This window comes from Phacochoerus africanus, chromosome 1, assembly GCF_016906955.1.
Source record: "Phacochoerus africanus isolate WHEZ1 chromosome 1, ROS_Pafr_v1, whole genome shotgun sequence".
NCBI lineage: Eukaryota > Metazoa > Chordata > Mammalia > Artiodactyla > Suidae > Phacochoerus > Phacochoerus africanus.
In genome coordinates, this window is record NC_062544.1 from 230,178,291 (window position 1) to 230,202,470 (window position 24,180).

Genomic DNA, 24,180 nt, shown 5'->3' on the forward strand with positions numbered 1-24,180 from the left:
GAGTGAGGGTAAAAAATATCAAAGATAGCAAAAAACAGGAGGTGAGGTTACATGTCTTATCGCTCTATCATATTATTAAAATATTCAGCATGTTTTAATAAGCACGCTAAATTAAGTGTGCTTCAAATCTCATGCCCTGACTTTGTCTGAAACTGTTTCTCGATGAGATATTTTACGTGATTTGAATAAATTAAAAATGAAATATTTATATTATTTATGACATCCCAGCATTGCATCTTTAAGAAAATGGAACATAAATTGAAGGTAAAAAGTGTTTGGATTTTCTTGAACATTTACTATTCATAGGAAAAATATTTCTCTGCTTTTTACCAAGAAAAAAATCATCAGACACTTTAAAAATGTATTTGTTTTTGACTTAGTAATAAATATCCTTTCTAACAATTGTCAGCCACTTCTCTACTTCTTTTACTTTCAATGGAAAGTAAATTCTATTATGTAAAATGCCTACTTAGCAATGATTACTCCAATACTTTATGCAAACCTTGAACATACTGGTGGACTAATACTTTCTCTCACTCTTTATTCCCACCGAATCTGATGCATTCCAACAGCTGATGAATTAGGCCAGGGACAAATAGAAAATAATAGGCTGATTCATCCAAAGAGGTACACTTCCAAATATAGTTTTACTTTACAACCAATAATTATTTTTCAAAATGGCTTTAACCAACTAATAACAACTGTTATAACTAAATCCAGGAAAAATGACCATTTAACAGTCTTAAAGGCATAAGAAACATTTTTAAAATCAAGTTTTTATACACAATTTTTATGGTGAAGTAAAATAGGGTGACTAAAAAAATAATGTAAATGCAAATATATATTGTATTAGGATAATACAATATATATTTGTAGGGGTAGTGAAATGAAAATATGACTGCAGGAGAAAAAATATAAAATCCTTTGCTTTTAAAAAAAACATTTGTGCAGAGTTCCCATCGTGTCGCAGCAGAAATGAATCTGACTAGGAACCATGAGGTTGCGGGTTCAATTCCTGGCCTTGCTCAGTGGGTTAAAGCTCCAGCATTGCCCTGAGCTGTGGTGTAAGTCACAGACATGGCTCGGATCTGCCACTTCTGTGTAGGCCAGCAGCAACAGCTCAGATTAGCCCACCCTAGCCTGGGAACCTCCATGCACCACCAGTGCAGCCCCCCAAAAGAGACAAAAGACAAAAAAACCCCAAAAAACCCAAAAACCTTTGTGTCTATATTTTAAAAGTAAATGATAATGGGTTAAAAAGTACAATGGTACTTGTATTCCACTGAATCTATTTTTTTAAAGGCTGCTGCAGTGCTAATTTAAAATGTCAATATACAAAAATACCAGAAAAATATCATTTCAGTCACTTAAACAGTTGTTTAAAAAAAATTAGGTGCCAACTTAAAAATGTGTGAATAGTCACACAAGTTTTCCAAACTCTGTTGGAGGATATATGAGCAAAATTTGCACAGGTGTCACATATAATATTTTTTGTTTTGTTCTTTTTTTGCTCTTAGCAGTGACAAGCATTTATTGAGCACTCATTATACTAGGCACTTTATTAGATGAAAAACTAAAATCAATAGGCAAACATCCTTTTCCAGCTTAAGTTTATAATTTAGGAGCATATTTTAGCAGCAAGGTAATAGAAAAAAATTAAAGAGAGCATCCATAGCCAAATCCATAGAAAGGAAAAAGGATCATAAATCTATAAATATTATACAGAAACATTTTAAGCCAAAGATAGTATTTGTACTATGATAGAATTTTTATAAAGCTCAAAAAATCAAGACAAAATAAACATTTAAAACAAATATGTGGTGAAACTATCAATGTGTCGATTAAAGTATGTAGTGAAAAGATGTAATGGTTACCTGTATGGAAGTGACATATGGATGGATTAATTAACAACAAATAAAAGGAGCTTCAACATTAGAAATCAAGTCCTTCAGGAATTTAAGGCAAAGAGGACATTCCAAAGCAGGAGACACTCGTTATAAGGAAACCTAGTTTAGCATCTGTTACTACCCTTCTGCTGATCTGAATAAGCACCAGGACAGTCCTGGTTTGACCTCATAGGGTCAAACTCTCCTACCTGATGTGAAGGAGGAGCTAGTGATACAAGCCTGACATGTACTTGAAGAGAAGAAGGCAGTCTTTCCCACCCCCTTGGATGATAAAACTGTAGCCCACCTGATCCTTGGGGCAGAGCCTCCTCACCTGCCTGCTTGCATCTCTCACAAGCCTCCTATTTTAATAAATCGATTTCTTGCCTATCAAAAAAAAAAAAAAAGAAATCAAGTCCTTGTCCTGAGGTTCTTTAGGTTGGATGGTGAGTTCTTGAGTGTTTATTTTCTTTTCATGCCCCATTTCCTAAATATATCAGCTATTACATAAAATTTGAATAAAGGCATAAATTAATGCGGTTGCACTTCTTTACAATTGTTTGCAACTATTCAGAAATTGAGAGACAAAACAGGTATTCAACCATTAAGGCAGAATCACAGCACTTCTCTCTAATGTCAAGCACTGCTCCCTATGACTCGCTCCAATCTGTTTCCTCACACAGCCAGCTGTTCACACATCCACTCTTATTTGACATTAACTGATTGATTTCTAGATGCTGGACACTAGACTAAGTGTTAAAATAAACATTCTTTGCAGCTATTCAAGACCAAAGAATTTGCCTGAAACACAACTGTCTTTTGGTATTGTCCTTTAGGACAACTTTGAGCCAGGATCTTATCTATATATTTTGCCTCTATTTTAATCAACTATTTGTTTTTAATTTAAATAATCTTTATGCCTATAAAATTCATTCTAAGTCACTGAAGAAACTACTTACTGATGCTTGTACCCAAGACCCTTTTTATTAATCTGTTTTATTGTCGCAGTAGCCCAATATACAGCCTGAGCTATACACTATTTTTATGCACCACCTCATTCCAAAATACATTTGAAGCTTAATAATTTTTAATAAACAATAAGACATAAATAGAGCAACATTCCTCTCTTTCAGCTAGCATACAAACACCTTTTCCTCTTTAGCATATGTGATATTTCAAGTAGTAAAGGGATGCTCATTAAATAGATGTTTGTCATTAAAATTTAGGTAAAAAGAGACTTAACTGTGGTATTTTTTACATTTAATTGTTTCAGAGTTGTTACAGAAAATCATAAAGGCAATAAGGTAAAATTATGTACTTATGTTTCAAATTTTTAATGACAATCATAATATTAAATATTCTGTCCCTCATAAATTCATGTTTACTTATCTGAAAATGTGTTCTAATATGCGTATGTTAATGTTTGTGTTCTATGGCTTCCTTACAACTGCCTCATTTCCCTCCCATGATGCAGCATGTTCCAGAATATGGTCAACAGAATTCAGACTCATTCCACAGAAGGCACATCTTTGTATTTAGAAGTTTAATAAGGAGCACATTTACTTTTATACAGTAGAAATATTTTTAGCATGGCAACGTTGGAAAACTAGAGAGGAGCTGAGTTTGGGAAAAGATAAAATATTTGTGCACTCATTAGTTGTGCTCCTCCTCCCATTATCAACAATATTATTCAGTTTCTTGTAACAAAGTGTTTCCTTATTCCAGTAATTACTATTTATCTGAGACAATATTCTTGATAAAAACCCATTTAAATAAAAATCAACTGCAAATTCCCTAGTATCACAGTGCATCAATCAGTCCATTAATGACAATCTTAAGATACAGGGTAAAAACAGAAGCTAAATTGACATCCTTCATTATATCATCACGATAAAAATGCTAGGATGATCCTCACGGATGGATTTGCTGCGAAATACTTCCTACTAATGAACAGTATCCCAACTTTAGTGTTCACATAGATAATATATATTACACGATTTCTTACTACATGTCATTATAAATGGTACTTACATTTTTACACAGAATATGTAGAAAATCCTGCATCATAGTAAAAACATTCAGCCAAGGATAGGATTTAGGAATAAGAATATGGCAATAAGAAGTAACTTAGGGGAGTTCCCGTGGTGGCGCAGTGGTTAAATCCGACTAGGAACCATGAGGTTGCGGGTTCGATCCCTGCCCTTGCTCAGTGGGTTAACGAGCCGGTGTTGCCGTGAGCTGTGGTGTAGGTCGCAGACGCAGCTCGGATCCTACATTGCTGTGGCTCTGGTGTAGACTGGCAGCTACAGCTCCGATTCAACCCCTAGCCTGCGAACCTCCATACGCCGTGTGGGAGCGGCCCAAGAAATGGCAAAAAGACAAAAAAAAAAAAGTAACTTAGAAGAAGAAGAAAAGAGGTGAGAGAAGACAGAGACAGATTGAAAGAGGTTGATATTTTATCTGCTTAATATGTATAAATTAGTCACTCTGTTATCATGGCTCAAATATATTAATTTTTAAGAGCAACTTCTTTTTCTTCTCTGTTGCCATGGCTAGGACCTTAAAAACTATGTGGAATAAAAGTGACAAGAATAGATATCCCTGTCTTGTTCCTGATCTTAGAGGAAACACTTTCAGCTTTTCACCAGTAAAAATAATGTTAGCTGTGAGTTTGTCATATGTGGTCTTTATAATGTTGCAGTATATTCCCTCTATGTCCACTTTCTAGAGAGTATTTATCATAATTAGGTGTCATATTTTGACAGAAGAATTTTCTGCTACTATTGAGATGATCACGTGGTTTTTATTCTTTGGTTTGTTAATGTGGTATATCACATTGATTTGCAGATACTGAAGAATCCTAACATTGCTAGGATAAATCCCATTTTATCATAGTGTATGATCCTTTTAATGTAATGTATTCTTGGATTCGGTTTGCTAGTATTTTGTTGAGGATTTTCCTGTCTATGTTCATCAATACTATCAGTCTGCAATTTTATTTTTTCATGGTGTAAAGTCTGGTTTTGGTATCAGGGTGATGGTGGCCTAATAGAATGAGCCTTCCTCTCCAAATTTTGGAAAAGTTTCAGAGGGATAGATATTAACTCTTCTCTAAATGTTTGACAAAATTCACATGTGAAGCCATCTGGTCCTGGAATCTTTGTTTATTGGAAGGTTTTAAGTCATTGTTTCAATTTCACTATTTGTGATTGGTTTGTATATATTTTCTATTTTTGCCTGGTTCAGTTGTGAAAGGTTGTACTTTTCTAAGAATTTGTGCACTTTTTCTGGGTTGTCCATTTTTGTTGGCATATAGTTGTTTGCAGTAGTCTCTTATGATCCTTGCATTTCTGTGCTGTCAGTTGTAACTTCTCCTTTTTCATTTCCAATTTTATGGATTTGGGCATGCTCCCTTTTTTCTTGATGTGTTTGGCTAAAGGTTTATCAATATTGTTTATATTTTCAAAGGACCAGTTTTTAAGGAATCCAAATTGGAAAAGAAGTAATATTGTCACTATTTTCAGTTGACATTGATACTATACATAGAAAATCCTACAGATGCTACCAGAATACTACTACAGATATCAGTGATTTTGGTGATATTACAAGATACGAATTAATACCAATAGCTCTTACATTCCCATACACTAACAGTGAAATATTTTATGTAATGATTGTTATTTTTTCACATTATACCTGACTTACAGTGTCCTAACAATTTTCTGCTGTACAGCATGGTGACCCAGTTACACATACATGTATACATTCTTCTTTCTCACATTATCAAACTCCATCATAAGTGACCAGACATAGTTCCAAGTGCCACACAGCAGGATCTCATTGCTAATCCATTCAGAAGGCAATAGTCTTTATCTGTTAACCCCAAGTACCCCATTCATCCCACTCCCTCCCCCTCCCTCTTGGCAACCACAAGTGTATTCTCCAAGTCCATGATTTTCTTTTCTGAGGTAAGCTTCATTTGTACCATATATAAAATTCAAGATATAAGTGATAACATATAGTATTTGTCTTTCTCTTCCTGACTTACTTCACTCAGGATGAGAGTCTCTAGTTCCATCCATGTTGTTGCAAAGGGCATTTTGTTTTTTTTATGGCTGATTAGCATACCATTTTATGTATACAGTACATCCTCCTAATACAATCAGCTGACAATGGACATTTGGGTTGTTTCCATGTCCTGGCTATTGTGAATAGTGCTGCAATGAACATAATGGTGCACGTGTCTTTTTCAAGAAAATTTTTGTCCAGATATACGCCCAAGAATGGGGTTGCTGGGTCATATGGTAGTTCTATGTATAGTTTTCTCAGGTATCTCCATACTGTTCTCCGTAGTGGTTGTACCAGTTTACATTCCCACCAGCAGTGCAGGAGGGTTCCCTTTTCTCCACACTCCCTCAAGCATTTGTTTTTTTGGACTTATTAATGATGGCCATTCTGACTGGTGTGAGGTGGTATCTAGTGGTAGTTTTGATTTGCATTTCTCTAATAGTCAGGGATGTTGAGCATTTTTTCACGTGTTTGTTGGCCATCTGAATATCTTTCTTGGAAAACAGTCTATTCAGGTCTTTTGCCCATCTTTCCATTGGGTTGTTGGCTTTTTTTGCTGTTGAGTTGTTTAAGATGTTTGTATATTTTAGAGATTAAGCCCTTGTCAGCTGCATCATTTGACACTATTTTCTCCTATTCTGTAACCTGTCTTTTGTTTTCTTCTTGGCTTCTTGTGCTGAGCAAAAGCTTGTCAGTTTGATTACGTCCCATTGGTTTATTTTTGCTTTTGTTTCTGTTGCTTTGGGAGACTGACCTAAGAAAATATTTGTAAGGTTCATATCAGAGAATGTTTTGCTTATGTTCTCTTCTAGGAGTTCGATGGTGTCTTGTCTTAGGTGTAAGTCTTTCAGCCATTTGTGTTTATTTTTGCGCATGGTGTGAGGGTATGTTCTAGTTTCACTGATTTGTATGCAGCTATCCAGTTTTCCTAGCACCACTTACTGAAAAGACTGTCTTTTCCCCATTTTATGTTCTTGCCTCTTGTCAAAGATTAATTGACCAAAGGTGTCTGGGTTTACTTCTGGGTTCTCTATTCTGCTCCATTGATCTGTCTGTCTGTTTTGGTACCAGTACCACACTGTCTTGATGACTGTGGCTTTGTCATATTGCCTGAAGTCTGGGAGAGTGATGCCTCCTCCTTGGTTTTTGTTCCTGAGGATTACTCTGGCATTTGGGTCTTTTGTGGGTCCATATAAATGTTTGTATGGTTTTTTCTAGTTCTGTGAAAAATGTCATGGGTAATTTGAAAGGGATCGCATGGAATCTGTAGATTGCTTTGGGTAGTGTGGCCATTTTTCCAATACTAATTTTTCCAATTCAGGAGCATGGAATATATTTCCATTTCTTTATATCTTCTTTAATTCCCTTTATTAATGTTTTACAGTTCTCAGCATATAAGTCCTTTATTCTTTGGTCAGGTGTATTCCCATGTATTTGATTTTTTGAGGTGCAATTTTAAAAGGTATTGTATTTCATAATGATGCCTTATCTTAAACAATGCAAACTCCAAGGAAGTCAAATAATGGGAACCATTATTTGGTGACTGGTGACAGAGAATTCTCTTTTAATGACAGTAGCATCCACAATGGCTTTTCTGATCTATGGCTTTGTGTTTTCCCAGTCCTAACATATAATGTGTTCTATCAAGAACAAGGTGGACAAGTTCCAGTCATGATTCAGTGGTAATGAACCGACTAGTATCCGTAAAATTGCTGGTTTGGATCCCTGGCCCCGCTCAGTGGGTTAAGGATCCAGGATTGCCATAAGCTGAAGTATAGGTCGAAGAAGTGGCTTGGATCCTGCGCTGCTCTGGCTGTGGTGTAGGCCAACAGTTGCAACTCCGATTAGACCCCTATCCTGGGAACTCCATATGCCGTGAATGTGGCCCTTAAAAAAAAAAAAGAATGAAGTGGACATTAGAAATACCCTCCATTCCACACACAACACTGTATTAGGCTACAGTGAGTACATATATATTGTAGGGTGAAAGTAGTGACTAATGACTATTTCCATTTAATAGCCTCATGTTTCCATGCCCTGTAATTGGGGAAAAGGCATTGTAGCTGAGGGAAAGAACTTTGTTCATGAGAGAAAAGCAAAAAAGAGTGAGGGTAAAAAAATATAAAGATAGCAAAAAACAGGAGGTGAGGTTACATGTCTTATCGCTCTATCATATTATTAAAATATTCAGCATGTTTAATAAGCACGCTAAATTAAGTGTGCTTCAAATCTCATGCCCTGACTTTGTCTGAAACTGTTTCTCGATGAGATTTACGTGATTTGAATAAATTAAAAATGAAATATTTATTATTTATGACATCCCGCATTGCATTCTTTAAGAAAATGGAACATAAATTGAAGGTAAAAAGTGTTTTTGGATTTTCTTGAAATTTACTATTCATAGGAAAATATTTCTCTGTTTTTACCAAGAAAAAAAATCATCAGACACTTTAAAAATGTATTTTTTTGACTTAGTAATAAATATCCTTTCTAACATTGTCAGCATCTCTACTTCTTTACTTTCAATGGAAAGTAAATTCTATTATGTAAATGCCTACTTAGCAATGATTACTCCAAGACTTTATGCAAACCTTGAACATACTGGTGGACTATACTTTCTCTCACTCTTTATTCCCACCGAATCTGATGCATTCCAACTGATGATAATTAGGCCAGGGACAATAGAAAATAATAGGCTGATTCATAAAAGAGGTACACTTCCAAATATAGTTTTACTTTACAACCAATAATTATTTTTCAAAAATGGCCTTTAACCAACTAATAACAATTGTTATAACTAAATCCAGGAAAAATGACCATTTAACAGTCTTAAAGGCATAAGAAACATTTTTAAAATCAAGTTTTTATACACAATTTTTATGGTGAAGTAAAATAGGGTGACTAAAAAAATGTAAATGCAAATATTATGTATTAGGATAATACAATATATATTTGTAGGGGTAGTGAAATGAAAATATGACTGCAGGAGAAAAAATATAAAATCCTTTGCTTTTAAAAAAAAAACATTTGTGCAGAGTTCCCATCGTGTCGCAGCAGAAATGAATCTGACTAGGAACCATGAGGTTGCGGGTTCAATTCCTGGCCTTGCTCAGTGGGTTAAAGCTCCAGCATTGCCCTGAGCTGTGGTGTAAGTCACAGACATGGCTCGGATCTGCCACTTCTGTGTAGGCCAGCAGCAACAGCTCAGATTAGCCCACCCTAGCCTGGGAACCTCCATGCACCACCAGTGCAGCCCCCCAAAGAGACAAAAGACAAAAAACCCCCAAAAAACCCAAAAACCTTTGTGTCTATATTTTAAAAGTAAATGATAATGGGTTAAAAAGTACAATGGTACTTGTATTCCACTGAATCTATTTTTTAAAGGCTGCTGCAGTGCTAATTTAAAATGTCAATATACAAAATACCAGAAAAATATCATTTCAGTCACTTAAACAGTTGTTTAAAAAAAATTAGGTGCCAACTTAAAAATGTGTGAATAGTCACACAAGTTTTCCAAACTCTGTTGGAGGATATATGAGCAAAATTTGCACAGGTGTCACATATAATATTTTTTGTTTTGTTCTTTTTTTGCTCTTAGCAGTGACAAGCATTTATTGAGCACTCATTATACTAGGCACTTTATTAGATGAAAAACTAAAATCAATAGGCAAACATCCTTTTCCAGCTTAAGTTTATAATTTAGGAGCATATTTTAGCAGCAAGGTAATAGAAAAAAATTAAAGAGAGCATCCATAGCCAAATCCATAGAAAGGAAAAAGGATCATAAATCTATAAATATTATACAGAAACATTTTAAGCCAAAGATAGTATTTGTACTATGATAGAATTTTTATAAAGCTCAAAAAATCAAGACAAAATAAACATTTAAAACAAATATGTGGTGAAACTATCAATGTGTCGATTAAAGTATGTAGTGAAAAGATGTAATGGTTACCTGTATGGAAGTGACATATGGATGGATTAATTAACAACAAATAAAAGGAGCTTCAACATTAGAAATCAAGTCCTTCAGGAATTTAAGGCAAAGAGGACATTCCAAAGCAGGAGACACTCGTTATAAGGAAACCTAGTTTAGCATCTGTTACTACCCTTCTGCTGATCTGAATAAGCACCAGGACAGTCCTGGTTTGACCTCATAGGGTCAAATACTCTCCTACCTGATGTGAAGGAGGAGCTAGTGATACAAGCCTGACATGTACTTGAAGAGAAGAAGGCAGTCTTTCCCACCCCCTTGGATGATAAAACTGTAGCCCACCTGATCCTTGGGGCAGAGCCTCCTCACCTGCCTGCTTGCATCTCTCACAAGCCTCCTATTTTAATAAATCGATTTCTTGCCTATCAAAAAAAAAAAAAAAAGAAATCAAGTCCTTGTCCTGAGGTTCTTTAGGTTGGATGGTGAGTTCTTGAGTGTTTATTTTCTTTTCATGCCCCATTTCCTAAATATATCAGCTATTACATAAAATTTGAATAAAGGCATAAATTAATGCGGTTGCACTTCTTTACAATTGTTTGCAACTATTCAGAAATTGAGAGACAAAACAGGTATTCAACCATTAAGGCAGAATCACAGCACTTCTCTCTAATGTCAAGCACTGCTCCCTATGACTCGCTCCAATCTGTTTCCTCACACAGCCAGCTGTTCACACATCCACTCTTATTTGACATTAACTGATTGATTTCTAGATGCTGGACACTAGACTAAGTGTTAAAATAAACATTCTTTGCAGCTATTCAAGACCAAAGAATTTGCCTGAAACACAACTGTCTTTTGGTATTGTCCTTTAGGACAACTTTGAGCCAGGATCTTATCTATATATTTTGCCTCTATTTTAATCAACTATTTGTTTTTAATTTAAATAATCTTTATGCCTATAAAATTCATTCTAAGTCACTGAAGAAACTACTTACTGATGCTTGTACCCAAGACCCTTTTTATTAATCTGTTTTATTGTCGCAGTAGCCCAATATACAGCCTGAGCTATACACTATTTTATGCACCACCTCATTCCAAAATACATTTGAAGCTTAATAATTTTTAATAAACAATAAGACATAAATAGAGCAACATTCCTCTCTTTCAGCTAGCATACAAACACCTTTTCCTCTTTAGCATATGTGATATTTCAAGTAGTAAAGGGATGCTCATTAAATAGATGTTTGTCATTAAAATTTAGGTAAAAAGAGACTTAACTGTGGTATTTTTTACATTTAATTGTTTCAGAGTTGTTACAGAAAATCATAAAGGCAATAAGGTAAAATTATGTACTTATGTTTCAAATTTTTAATGACAATCATAATATTAAATATTCTGTCCCTCATAAATTCATGTTTACTTATCTGAAAATGTGTTCTAATATGCGTATGTTAATGTTTGTGTTCTATGGCTTCCTTACAACTGCCTCATTTCCCTCCCATGATGCAGCATGTTCCAGAATATGGTCAACAGAATTCAGACTCATCCACAGAAGGCACATCTTTGTATTTAGAAGTTTAATAAGGAGCACATTTACTTTTATACAGTAGAAATATTTTTAGCATGGCAACGTTGGAAAACTAGAGAGGAGCTGAGTTTGGGAAAAGATAAAATATTTAGTGCACTCATTAGTTGTGCTCCTCCTCCCATTATCAACAATATTATTCAGTTTCTTGTAACAAAGTGTTTCCTATTCCAGTAATTACTATTTATCTGAGACAATATTCTTGATAAAAACCCATTTAAATAAAAATCAACTGCAAATTCCCTAGTATCACAGTGCATCAATCAGTCCATTAATGACAATCTTAAGATACAGGGTAAAAACAGAAGCTAAATTGACATCCTTCATTATATCATCACGATAAAAATGCTAGGATGATCCTCACGGATGGATTTGCTGCGAAATACTTCCTACTAATGAACAGTATCCCAACTTTAGTGTTCACATAGATAATATATTTACACGATTTCTTACTACATGTCATTATAAATGGTACTTACATTTTTACACAGAATATGTAGAAAATCCTGCATCATAGTAAAAACATTCAGCCAAGGATAGGATTTAGGAATAAGAATATGGCAATAAGAAGTAACTTAGGGGAGTTCCCGTGGTGGCGCAGTGGTTAAATCCGACTAGGAACCATGAGGTTGCGGGTTCGATCCCTGCCCTTGCTCAGTGGGTTAACGAGCCGGTGTTGCCGTGAGCTGTGGTGTAGGTCGCAGACGCAGCTCGGATCCTACATTGCTGTGGCTCTGGTGTAGACTGGCAGCTACAGCTCCGATTCAACCCCTAGCCTGCGAACTCCATACGCTGTGGGAGCGGCCCAAGAAATGGCAAAAAGACAAAAAAAAAAAGTAACTTAGAAGAAGAAGAAAAGAGGTGAGAGAAAGACAGAGACAGAGAGATTGAAAGAGGTTGATATTTTATCTGCTTAATATGTATAAATTAGTCACTCTGTTATCATGGCTCAAATATATTAATTTTTAAGAGCAACTTCTTTTTCTTCTCTGATTGCCATGGCTAGGACCTTAAAAACTATGTGGAATAAAAGTGACAAGAATAGATATCCCTGTCTTGTTCCTGATCTTAGAGGAAACACTTTCAGCTTTTCACCAGTAAAAATAATGTTAGCTGTGAGTTTGTCATATGTGGTCTTTATAATGTTGCAGTATATTCCCTCTATGTCCACTTTCTAGAGAGTATTTATCATAATTAGGTGTCATATTTTGACAGAAGAATTTTCTGCTACTATTGAGATGATCACGTGGTTTTTATTCTTTGGTTTGTTAATGTGGTATATCACATTGATTTGCAGATACTGAAGAATCCTAACATTGCTAGGATAAATCCCATTTTATCATAGTGTATGATCCTTTTAATGTAATGTATTCTTGGATTCGGTTTGCTAGTATTTTGTTGAGGATTTTCCTGTCTATGTTCATCAATACTATCAGTCTGCAATTTTATTTTTCATGGTGTAAAGTCTGGTTTTGGTATCAGGGTGATGGTGGCCTAATAGAATGAGCCTTCCTCTCCAAATTTTGGAAAAGTTTCAGAGGGATAGATATTAACTCTTCTCTAAATGTTTGACAAAATTCACATGTGAAGCCATCTGGTCCTGGAATCTTTGTTTATTGGAAGGTTTTAAGTCATTGTTTCAATTTCACTATTTGTGATTGGTTTGTATATATTTTCTATTTTGCCTGGTTCAGTTGTGAAAGGTTGTACGAAGTGCAAGGGTTTTCTTTTTTTTTTTTTTAGTTTTTGCATATTTATTTTTTTTCACTATGTAGTTGTTTGCAGTAGTCTCTTATGATCCTTGCATTTCTGTGCTGTCAGTTGTAACTTCTCCTTTTTCATTTCCAATTTTATGGATTTGGGCATGCTCCCTTTTTTTCTTGATGTGTTTGGCTAAAGGTTTATCAATATTGTTTATATTTTCAAAGGACCAGTTTTTAAGGAATCCAAATTGGAAAAGAAGTAATATTGTCACTATTTTCAGTTGACATTGATACTATACATAGAAAATCCTACAGATGCTACCAGAATACTACTACAGATATCAGTGATTTTGGTGATATTACAAGATACGAAATTAATACACAATAGCTCTTACATTCCCATACACTAACAGTGAAATATTTTATGTAATGATTGTTATTTTTTCACATTATACCTGACTTACAGTGTCCTAACAATTTTCTGCTGTACAGCATGGTGACCCAGTTACACATACATGTATACATTCTTCTTTCTCACATTATCAAACTCCATCATAAGTGACCAGACATAGTTCCAAGTGCCACACAGCAGGATCTCATTGCTAATCCATTCAGAAGGCAATAGTCTTTATCTGTTAACCCCAAGTACCCCATTCATCCCACTCCCTCCCCCTCCCTCTTGGCAACCACAAGTGTATTCTCCAAGTCCATGATTTTCTTTTCTGAGGTAAGGTTCATTTGTACCATATATAAAATTCAAGATATAAGTGATAACATATAGTATTTGTCTTTCTCTTCCTGACTTACTTCACTCAGGATGAGAGTCTCTAGTTCCATCCATGTTGTTGCAAAGGGCATTTTGTTTTTTTTATGGCTGATTAGCATACCATTTTGTATGTATACAGTACATCCTCCTAATACAATCAGCTGACAATGGACATTTGGGTTGTTTCCATGTCCTGGCTATTGTGAATAGTGCTGCAATGAACATAATGGTGTACGTGTCTTTTTCAAGAAAATTTTTGTCCAGATATACGCCCAAGAATGGGGTTGCTGGGTCATATGGTAGTTCTATGTATAGTTTTCTCAGGTATCTCCATACTGTTCTCCGTAGTGGTTGTACCAGTTTACATTCCCACCAAGTGCAGGAGGGTTCCCTTTTCTCCACACTCCCTCAAGCATTTGTTTTTTGTGGACTTATTAATGATGGCCATTCTGACTGGTGTGAGGTGGTATCTAGTGGTAGTTTTGATTTGCATTTCTCTAATAGTCAGGGATGTTGAGCATTTTTTCACGTGTTTGTTGGCCATCTGAATATCTTTCTTGGAAAACAGTCTATTCAGGTCTTTTGCCCATCTTTCCATTGGGTTGTTGGCTTTTTTTGCTGTTGAGTTGTTTAAGATGTTTGTGATATTTTAGAGATTAAGCCCTATGTCAGCATGGCATCATTGCACTATTTTCTCCTATTCTGTAAACCTGTCTTTTTGTTTCTTCTTGGCTTCTTGTGCTGAGCAAAAAGCTTGTCAGTTTGATTACGTCCCATTGGTTTATTTTTGCTTTTGTTTTTGTTGCTTTGGGAGACTGACCTAAGAAAATATTTGTAAGGTTCATATTCTAGAGAATGTTTTGGCTTATGTTCTCTTCTAGGAGTTCGATGGTGTCTTGTCTTAGGTGTAAGTCTTTCAGCCATTTTGTGTTTATTTTTGCGCATGGTGTGAGGGTATGTTCTAGTTTCACTGATTTGTATGCAGCTATCCAGGTTTCTCTAGCACCACTTACTGAAAAAGACTGTCTTTTCCCCATTTTATGTTCTTGCCTCTTTGTCAAAGATTAATTGACCAAAGGTGTCTGGGTTACTTCTGGGTTCTCTATTCTGCCTCCATTGATCTGTCTGTCTGTTTTGGTACCAGTACCACACTGTCTTGATGACTGTGGCTTTGTCATATTGCCTGAAGTCTGGGAGAGTGATGCCTCCTCCTTGGTTTTTGTTCCTGAGGATTACTCTGGCATTTCTGGGTCTTTGTGGGTCCATATAAATGTTTGTATGGTTTTTTTCTAGTTCTGTGAAAAATGTCATGGGTAATTTGAAAGGGATCGCATGGAATCTGTAGATTGCTTTGGGTAGTGTGGCCATTTTTTCCAATACTAATTTTTCCAATTCAGGGAGCATGGAATATATTTCCATTTCTTATATCTTCTTTAATTCCCTTTATTAATTGTTTTACAGTTCTCAGCATATAAGTCCTTTATTCTTTGGTCAGGTGTATTCCCATGTATTTGATTTTTTGAGGTGCAATTTTTAAAAGGTATTGTATTTCATAATGATGCCTTATCTTAAACAATGCAAACTCCAAGGAAAGTCAAATAATGGGAACCATTATTTGGTGACTGGTGACAGAGAATTCTCTTTTAATGACAGTAGCATCCACAATGGCTTTTCTGATCATATGGCTTTGTGTTTTTTCCCCAGTCCTAACATATAAATGTGTTCTATCAAGAACAAGGTGGACAAGTCCAGTCATGATTCAGTGGTTAATGAACTCGACTAGTATCCGTAAAATTGCTGGTTGGATCCCTGGCCCCGCTCAGGGGTTAAGGATCCCGGATTGCCATAAGCTGAAGTATAGGTCGAAAGAAGTGGCTTGGATCCTGCGCTGCTCTGGCTGTGTGTAGGCCAACAGTTGCAACTCCGATTAGACCCCTATCCTGGGAACCTTCCATATGCGTGAATGTGGCCCTTAAAAAAAAAAAAAAGAATGAAGTGGACATTAGAAATACCCCTCCATTCCACACACAAACCTGTATTAGGCTACAGTGAGTACATATATATTGTAGGGTGAAAGTATGTGACTAATGACTATTTCCATTTAATAGCCTCATGGTTTCCATGGCCCTGTAATTGGGGAAAAGGCATTGTAGCTGAGGGAAAGAACTTTGTTCATGAGAGGAAAAGCAAAAAAGAGTGAGGGTAAAAAAATATCAAAGATAGCAAAAAACAGGAGGTGAGGTTACATGTCTTATCGCTCTATCATATTATTAAAATATTCAGCATGTTTTAATAAGCACGCTAAATTAAGTGTGCTTCAAATCTCATGCCCTGACTTTGTCTGAAACTGTTTCTCGATGAGATATTTTACGTGATTTGAATAAATTAAAAATGAAATATTATATTATTTATGACATCCCAGCATTGCATCTTTAAGAAAATGGAACATAAATTGAAGGTAAAAAGTGTTTTTGGATTTTCTTGAACATTTACTATTCATAGGAAAAATATTTCTCTGCTTTTTACCAAGAAAAAAATCATCAGACACTTTAAAAATGTATTTGTTTTTGACTTAGTAATAAATATCCTTTCTAACAATTGTCAGCCACTTCTCTACTTCTTTTACTTTCAATGGAAAGTAAATTCTATTATGTAAATGCCTACTTAGCAATGATTACTCCAATACTTTATGCAAACCTTGAACATACTGGTGGACTAATACTTTCTCTCACTCTTTATTCCCACCGAATCTGATGCATTCCAACAGCTGATGATAATTAGGCCAGGGACAAATAGAAAAATAATAGGCTGATTCATCCAAAGAGGTACACTTCCAAATATAGTTTTACTTTACAACCAATAATTATTTTTCAAAATGGCTTTAACCAACTAATAACAACTGTTATAACTAAATCCAGGAAAAATGACCATTTAACAGTCTTAAAGGCATAAGAAACATTTTTAAAATCAAGTTTTTATACACAATTTTTATGGTGAAGTAAAATAGGGTGACTAAAAAATAATGTAAATGCAAATATATATTGTATTAGGATAATACAATATATTTTGTAGGGGTAGTGAAATGAAAATATGACTGCAGGAGAAAAATATAAAATCCTTTGCTTTTAAAAAAAAACATTTGTGCAGAGGTTCCCATCGTGTCGCAGCCAGAAATGAATCTGACTAGGAACCATGAGGTTGCGGGTTCAATTCCTGGCCTTGCTCAGTGGGTTAAAGCTCCAGCATTGCCCTGAGCTGTGGTGTAAGTCACAGACATGGCTCGGATCTGCCACTTCTGTGTAGGCCAGCAGCAACAGCTCAGATTAGCCCACCCTAGCCTGGGAACCTCCATGCACCACCAGTGCAGCCCCCCCAAAAGAGACAAAAGACAAAAAACCCCCAAAAAACCCAAAAACCTTTGTGTCTATATTTTAAAAGTAAATGATAATGGGTTAAAAAGTACAATGGTACTTGTATTCCACTGAATCTATTTTTTTTAAAGGCTGCTGCAGTGCTAATTTAAAATGTCAATATACAAAAATACCAGAAAAATATCATTTCAGTCACTTAAACAGTTGTTTAAAAAAATTAGGTGCCAACTTAAAAATGTGTGAATAGTCACACAAGTTTTCCAAACTCTGTTGGAGGATATATGAGCAAAATTTGCACAGGTGTCACATATAATATTTTTTTGTTTTGTTCTTTTTTTGCTCTTAGCAGTGACAAGCATTTATTGAGCACTCATTATACTAGGCACTTTATTAGATGAAAAACTAAAATCAATAGGCAAACATCCTTTTCCAGCTTAAGTTTATAATTTAGGAGCATATTTTAGCAGCAAGGTAATAGAAAAAAATTAAAGAGAGCATCCATAGCCAAATCCATAGAAAGGAAAAAAGGATCATAAATCTATAAATATTATACAGAAACATTTTAAGCCAAAGATAGTATTTGTACTATGATAGAATTTTATAAAGCTCAAAAATCAAGACAAAATAAACATTTAAACAAATATGTGGTGATTGAAACTATCAATGTGTCGATTAAGTATGTAGTGAAAAGATGTAATGGTTACCTGTATGGAAGTGACATATGGATGGATTAATTAACAACAAATAAAGGAGCTTCAACATTAGAAATCAAGTCCTTCAGGAATTTAAGGCAAAGAGGGACATTCCAAAGCAGGAGACACTCGTTTATAAGGAAACCTAGTTTAGCATCTGTTACTACCCTTCTGCTGATCTGAATAAGCACCAGGACAGTCCTGGTTTGACCTCATAGGGTCAAATACTCTCCTACCTGATGTGAAGGAGGAGCTAGTGATACAAGCCTGACATGTACTTGAAGAGAAGAAGGCAGTCTTTCCCACCCCCTTGGATGATAAAACTGTAGCCCACCTGATCCTTGGGGCAGAGCCTCCTCACCTGCCTGCTTGCATCTCTCACAAGCCTCCTATTTTAATAAATCGATTTCTTGCCTATCAAAAAAAAAAAAAAAAGAAATCAAGTCCTTGTCCTGAGGTTCTTTAGGTTGGATGGTGAGTTCTTGAGTGTTTATTTTCTTTCATGCCCCCATTTCCTAAATATATCAGCTATTACATAAAATTTGAATAAAGGCATAAATTAATGCGGTTGCACTTCTTTACAATTGTTTGCAACTATTCAGAAATTGAGAGACAAAACAGGTATTCAACCATTAAGGCAGAATCACAGCACTTCTCTCTAATGTCAAGCACTGCTCCCTATGACTCGCTCCAATCTGTTTCCTCACACAGCCAGCTGTTCACACATCCACTCTTATTTGACATTAACTGATTGATTTCTAGATGCTGGACACTAGACTAAGTGTTAAAATAAACATTCTTTGCAGCTATTCAAGACCAAAGAATTTGCCTGAAACACAACTGTCTTTTGGTATTGTCCTTTAGGACAACTTTGAGCCAGGATCTTATCTATATATTTTGCCTCTATTTTAATCAACTATTTGTTTTTAATTTAAATAATCTTTATGCCTATAAAATTCATTCTAAGTCACTGAAGAAACTACTTACTGATGCTTGTACCCAAGACCCTTTTATTAATCTGTTTTATTGTCGCAGTAGCCCAATATACAGCCTGAGCTATACACTATTTTTATGCACCACCTCATTCCAAAATACATTTGAAGCTTAATAATTTTTAATAAACAATAAGACATAAATAGAGCAACATTCCTCTCTTTCAGCTAGCATACAAACACCTTTTCCTCTTTAGCATATGTGATATTTCAAGTAGTAAGGGATGCTCATTAAATAGATGTTTGTCATTAAATTTAGGTAAAAAGAGACTTAACTGTGGTATTTTTTACATTTAATTGTTTCAGAGTTGTTACAGAAAATCATAAAGGCAATAAGGTAAAATTATGTACTTATGTTTCAAATTTTTAATGACAATCATAATATTAAATATTCTGTCCCTCATAAATTCATGTTTACTTATCTGAAAATGTGTTCTAATATGCGTATGTTAATGTTTGTGTTCTATGGCTTCCTTACAACTGCCTCATTTCCCTCCCATGATGCAGCATGTTCCAGAATATGGTCAACAGAATTCAGACTCATTCCACAGAAGGCACATCTTTGTATTTAGAAGTTTAATAAGGAGCACATTTACTTTTATACAGTAGAAATATTTTTAGCATGGCAACGTTGGAAAACTAGAGAGGAGCTGAGTTTGGGAAAAGATAAAATATTTAGTGCACTCATTAGTTGTGCTCCTCCTCCCATTATCAACAATATTATTCAGTTTCTTGTAACAAAGTGTTTCCTTATTCCAGTAATTACTATTTATCTGAGACAATATTCTTGATAAAAACCCATTTAAATAAAAATCAACTGCAAATTCCCTAGTATCACAGTGCATCAATCAGTCCATTAATGACAATCTTAAGATACAGGGTAAAAACAGAAGCTAAATTGACATCCTTCATTATATCATCACGATAAAAATGCTAGGATGATCCTCACGGATGGATTTGCTGCGAAATACTTCCTACTAATGAACAGTATCCCAACTTTAGTGTTCACATAGATAATATATATTACACGATTTCTTACTACATGTCATTATAAATGGTACTTACATTTTTACACAGAATATGTAGAAAATCCTGCATCATAGTAAAAACATTCAGCCAAGGATAGGATTTAGGAATAAGAATATGGCAATAAGAAGTAACTTAGGGGAGTTCCCGTGGTGGCGCAGTGGTTAATGAATCCGACTAGGAACCATGAGGTTGCGGGTTCGATCCCTGCCCTTGCTCAGTGGGTTAACGAGCCGGGTGTTGCCGTGAGCTGTGGTGTAGGTCGCAGACGCAGCTCGGATCCTACATTGCTGTGGCTCTGGTGTAGACTGGCAGCTACAGCTCCGATTCAACCCCTAGCCTGCGAACCTCCATACGCCGTGGGAGCGGCCCAAGAAATGGCAAAAAGACAAAAAAAAAAAAGTAACTTAGAAGAAGAAGAAAAGAGGTGAGAGAAAGACAGAGACAGATTGAAAGAGGTTGATATTTTATCTGCTTAATATGTATAAATTAGTCACTCTGTTATCATGGCTCAAATATATTAATTTTTAAGAGCAACTTCTTTTTCTTCTCTGATTGCCATGGCTAGGACCTTAAAAACTATGTGGAATAAAAGTGACAAGAATAGATATCCCTGTCTTGTTCCTGATCTTAGAGGAAACACTTTCAGCTTTTCACCAGTAAAAATAATGTTAGCTGTGAGTTTGTCATATGTGGTCTTTATAATGTTGCAGTATATTCCCTCTATGTCCACTTTCTAGAGAGTATTTATCATAATTAGGTGTCATATTTTGACAGAAGAATTTTCTGCTACTATTGAGATGATCACGTGGTTTTTATTCTTTGGTTTGTTAATGTGGTATATCACATTGATTTGCAGATACTGAAGAATCCTAACATTGCTAGGATAAATCCCATTTTATCATAGTGTATGATCCTTTTAATGTAATGTATTCTTGGATTCGGTTTGCTAGTATTTTGTTGAGGATTTTCCTGTCTATGTTCATCAATACTATCAGTCTGCAATTTTATTTTTTCATGGTGTAAAGTCTGGTTTTGGTATCAGGGTGATGGTGGCCTAATAGAATGAGCCTTCCTCTCCAAATTTTGGAAAAGTTTCAGAGGGATAGATATTAACTCTTCTCTAAATGTTTGACAAAATTCACATGTGAAGCCATCTGGTCCTGGAATCTTTGTTTATTGGAAGGTTTTAAGTCATTGTTTCAATTTCACTATTTGTGATTGGTTTGTATATATTTTCTATTTTGCCTGGTTCAGTTGTGAAAGGTTGTACTTTTCTAAGAATTTGTGCACTTTTTCTGGGTTGTCCATTTTTGTTGGCATATAGTTGTTTGCAGTAGTCTCTTATGATCCTTGCATTTCTGTGCTGTCAGTTGTAACTTCTCCTTTTTCATTTCCAATTTTATGGATTTGGGCATGCTCCCTTTTTTTCTTGATGTGTTTGGCTAAAGGTTTATCAATATTGTTTATATTTTCAAAGGACCAGTTTTTAAGGAATCCAAATTGGAAAAGAAGTAATATTGTCACTATTTCAGTTGACATTGATACTATACATAGAAAATCCTACAGATGCTACCAGAATACTACTACAGATATCAGTGATTTTGGTGATATTACAAGATACGAAATTAATACACAATAGCTCTTACATTCCCATACACTAACAGTGAAATATTTTATGTAATGATTGTTATTTTTTCACATTATACCTGACTTACAGTGTCCTAACAATTTTCTGCTGTACAGCATGGTGACCCAGTTACACATACATGTATACATTCTTCTTTCTCACATTATCAAACTCCATCATAAGTGACCAGACATAGTTCCAAGTGCCACACAGCAGGATCTCATTGCTAATCCATTCAGAAGGCAATAGTCTTTATCTGTTAACCCCAAGTACCCCATTCATCCCACTCCCTCCCCCTCCCTCTTGGCAACCACAAGTGTATTCTCCAAGTCCATGATTTTCTTTTCTGAGGTAAGGTTCATTTGTACCATATATAAAATTCAAGATATAAGTGATAACATATAGTATTTGTCTTTCTCTTCCTGACTTACTTCACTCAGGATGAGAGTCTCTAGTTCCATCCATGTTGTTGCAAAGGGCATTTTGTTTTTTTTATGGCTGATTAGCATACCATTTTGTATGTATACAGTACATCCTCCTAATACAATCAGCTGACAATGGACATTTGGGTTGTTTCCATGTCCTGGCTATTGTGAATAGTGCTGCAATGAACATAATGGTGTACGTGTCTTTTTCAAGAAAATTTTTGTCCAGATATACGCCCAAGAATGGGGTTGCTGGGTCATATGGTAGTTCTATGTATAGTTTTCTCAGGTATCTCCATACTGTTCTCCGTAGTGGTTGTACCAGTTTACATTCCCACCAACAGTGCAGGAGGGTTCCCTTTTCTCCACACTCCCTCAAGCATTTGTTTTTTGTGGACTTATTAATGATGGCCATTCTGACTGGTGTGAGGTGGTATCTAGTGGTAGTTTTGATTTGCATTTCTCTAATAGTCAGGGATGTTGAGCATTTTTTCACGTGTTTGTTGGCCATCTGAATATCTTTCTTGGAAAACAGTCTATTCAGGTCTTTTGCCCATCTTTCCATTGGGTTGTTGGCTTTTTTTGCTGTTGAGTTGTTTAAGATGTTTGTATATTTTAGAGATTAAGCCCTTGTCAGCTGCATCATTTGACACTATTTTCTCCTATTCTGTAACCTGTCTTTTTGTTTTCTTCTTGGCTTCTTGTGCTGAGCAAAAGCTTGTCAGTTTGATTACGTCCCATTGGTTTATTTTTGCTTTTGTTTTTGTTGCTTTGGGAGACTGACCTAAGAAAATATTTGTAAGGTTCATATCAGAGAATGTTTTGCTTATGTTCTCTTCTAGGAGTTCGATGGTGTCTTGTCTTAGGTGTAAGTCTTTCAGCCATTTTGTGTTTATTTTTGCGCCATGGTGTGAGGGTATGTTCTAGTTTCACTGATTTGTATGCAGCTATCCAGTTTTCCTAGCACCACTTACTGAAAAGACTGTCTTTTCCCCATTTTATGTTCTTGCCTCTTTGTCAAAGATTAATTGACCAAAGGTGTCTGGGTTTACTTCTGGGTTCTCTATTCTGTTCCATTGGTCTGTCTGTCTGTTTTGGTACCAGTACCACACTGTCTTGATGACTGTGGCTTTGTCATATTGCCTGAAGTCTGGGAGAGTGATGCCTCCTCCTTGGTTTTTGTTCCTGAGGATTACTCTGGCATTTCTGGGTCTTTTGTGGGTCCATATAAATGTTTGTATGGTTTTTTCTAGTTCTGTGAAAAATGTCATGGGTAATTTGAAAGGGATCGCATGGAATCTGTAGATTGCTTTGGGTAGTGTGGCCATTTTTCCAATACTAATTTTTCCAATTCAGGAGCATGGAATATATTTCCATTTCTTTATATCTTCTTTAATTCCCTTTATTAATGTTTTACAGTTCTCAGCATATAAGTCCTTTATTCTTTGGTCAGGTGTATTCCCATGTATTTGATTTTTTGAGGTGCAATTTTAAAAGGCATTGTATTTCTATATTTCTTTTCTAATATTTCATTGTTAGTATACAGAAATGTGACTGACTTCTGAATGTTAATCTTATAATCTGCTACACTGCTGAGTTTGTGGATCAGATAGAGTAGTTTTTGAGTTGAGTCCTTAGGGTTTTCTATATACAGTATCATGTATATACAGTATCATGTCATCTGCATACAGTGACAATTTTAACTCTTCTCTTCCTATTTGGATGCCTTTTATTTATTTTGTTTGTCTGTTTGCTGTAGCTAGGTCTTCCATTACTATGTTGAATAACAGTGGTGAGAGCAAGTATCCTTGTCTTGTTCCAGATTTTAGTGGGAAGGCTTTCACCTTTTCTCCATTGAGTATTGTATTTGCTGTGGGTTTGTCATAAATAGTTTTTATTATATTAAGGTATGTTCCCTTTATACCCACTTTGGTAAGAGCTTTGATCATGAATGGATGTTGGACTTTGTCAAATACTTTTTCTGCAACTATTGAGATGATCATGCAGTTCTTTACTCTTTTTTTAATGTGGTGTATGATGTTGATTGATTTGTATATGTTGAACCATCCTTGTGAAACTGGGATCAATCCCACCTGGTCGTG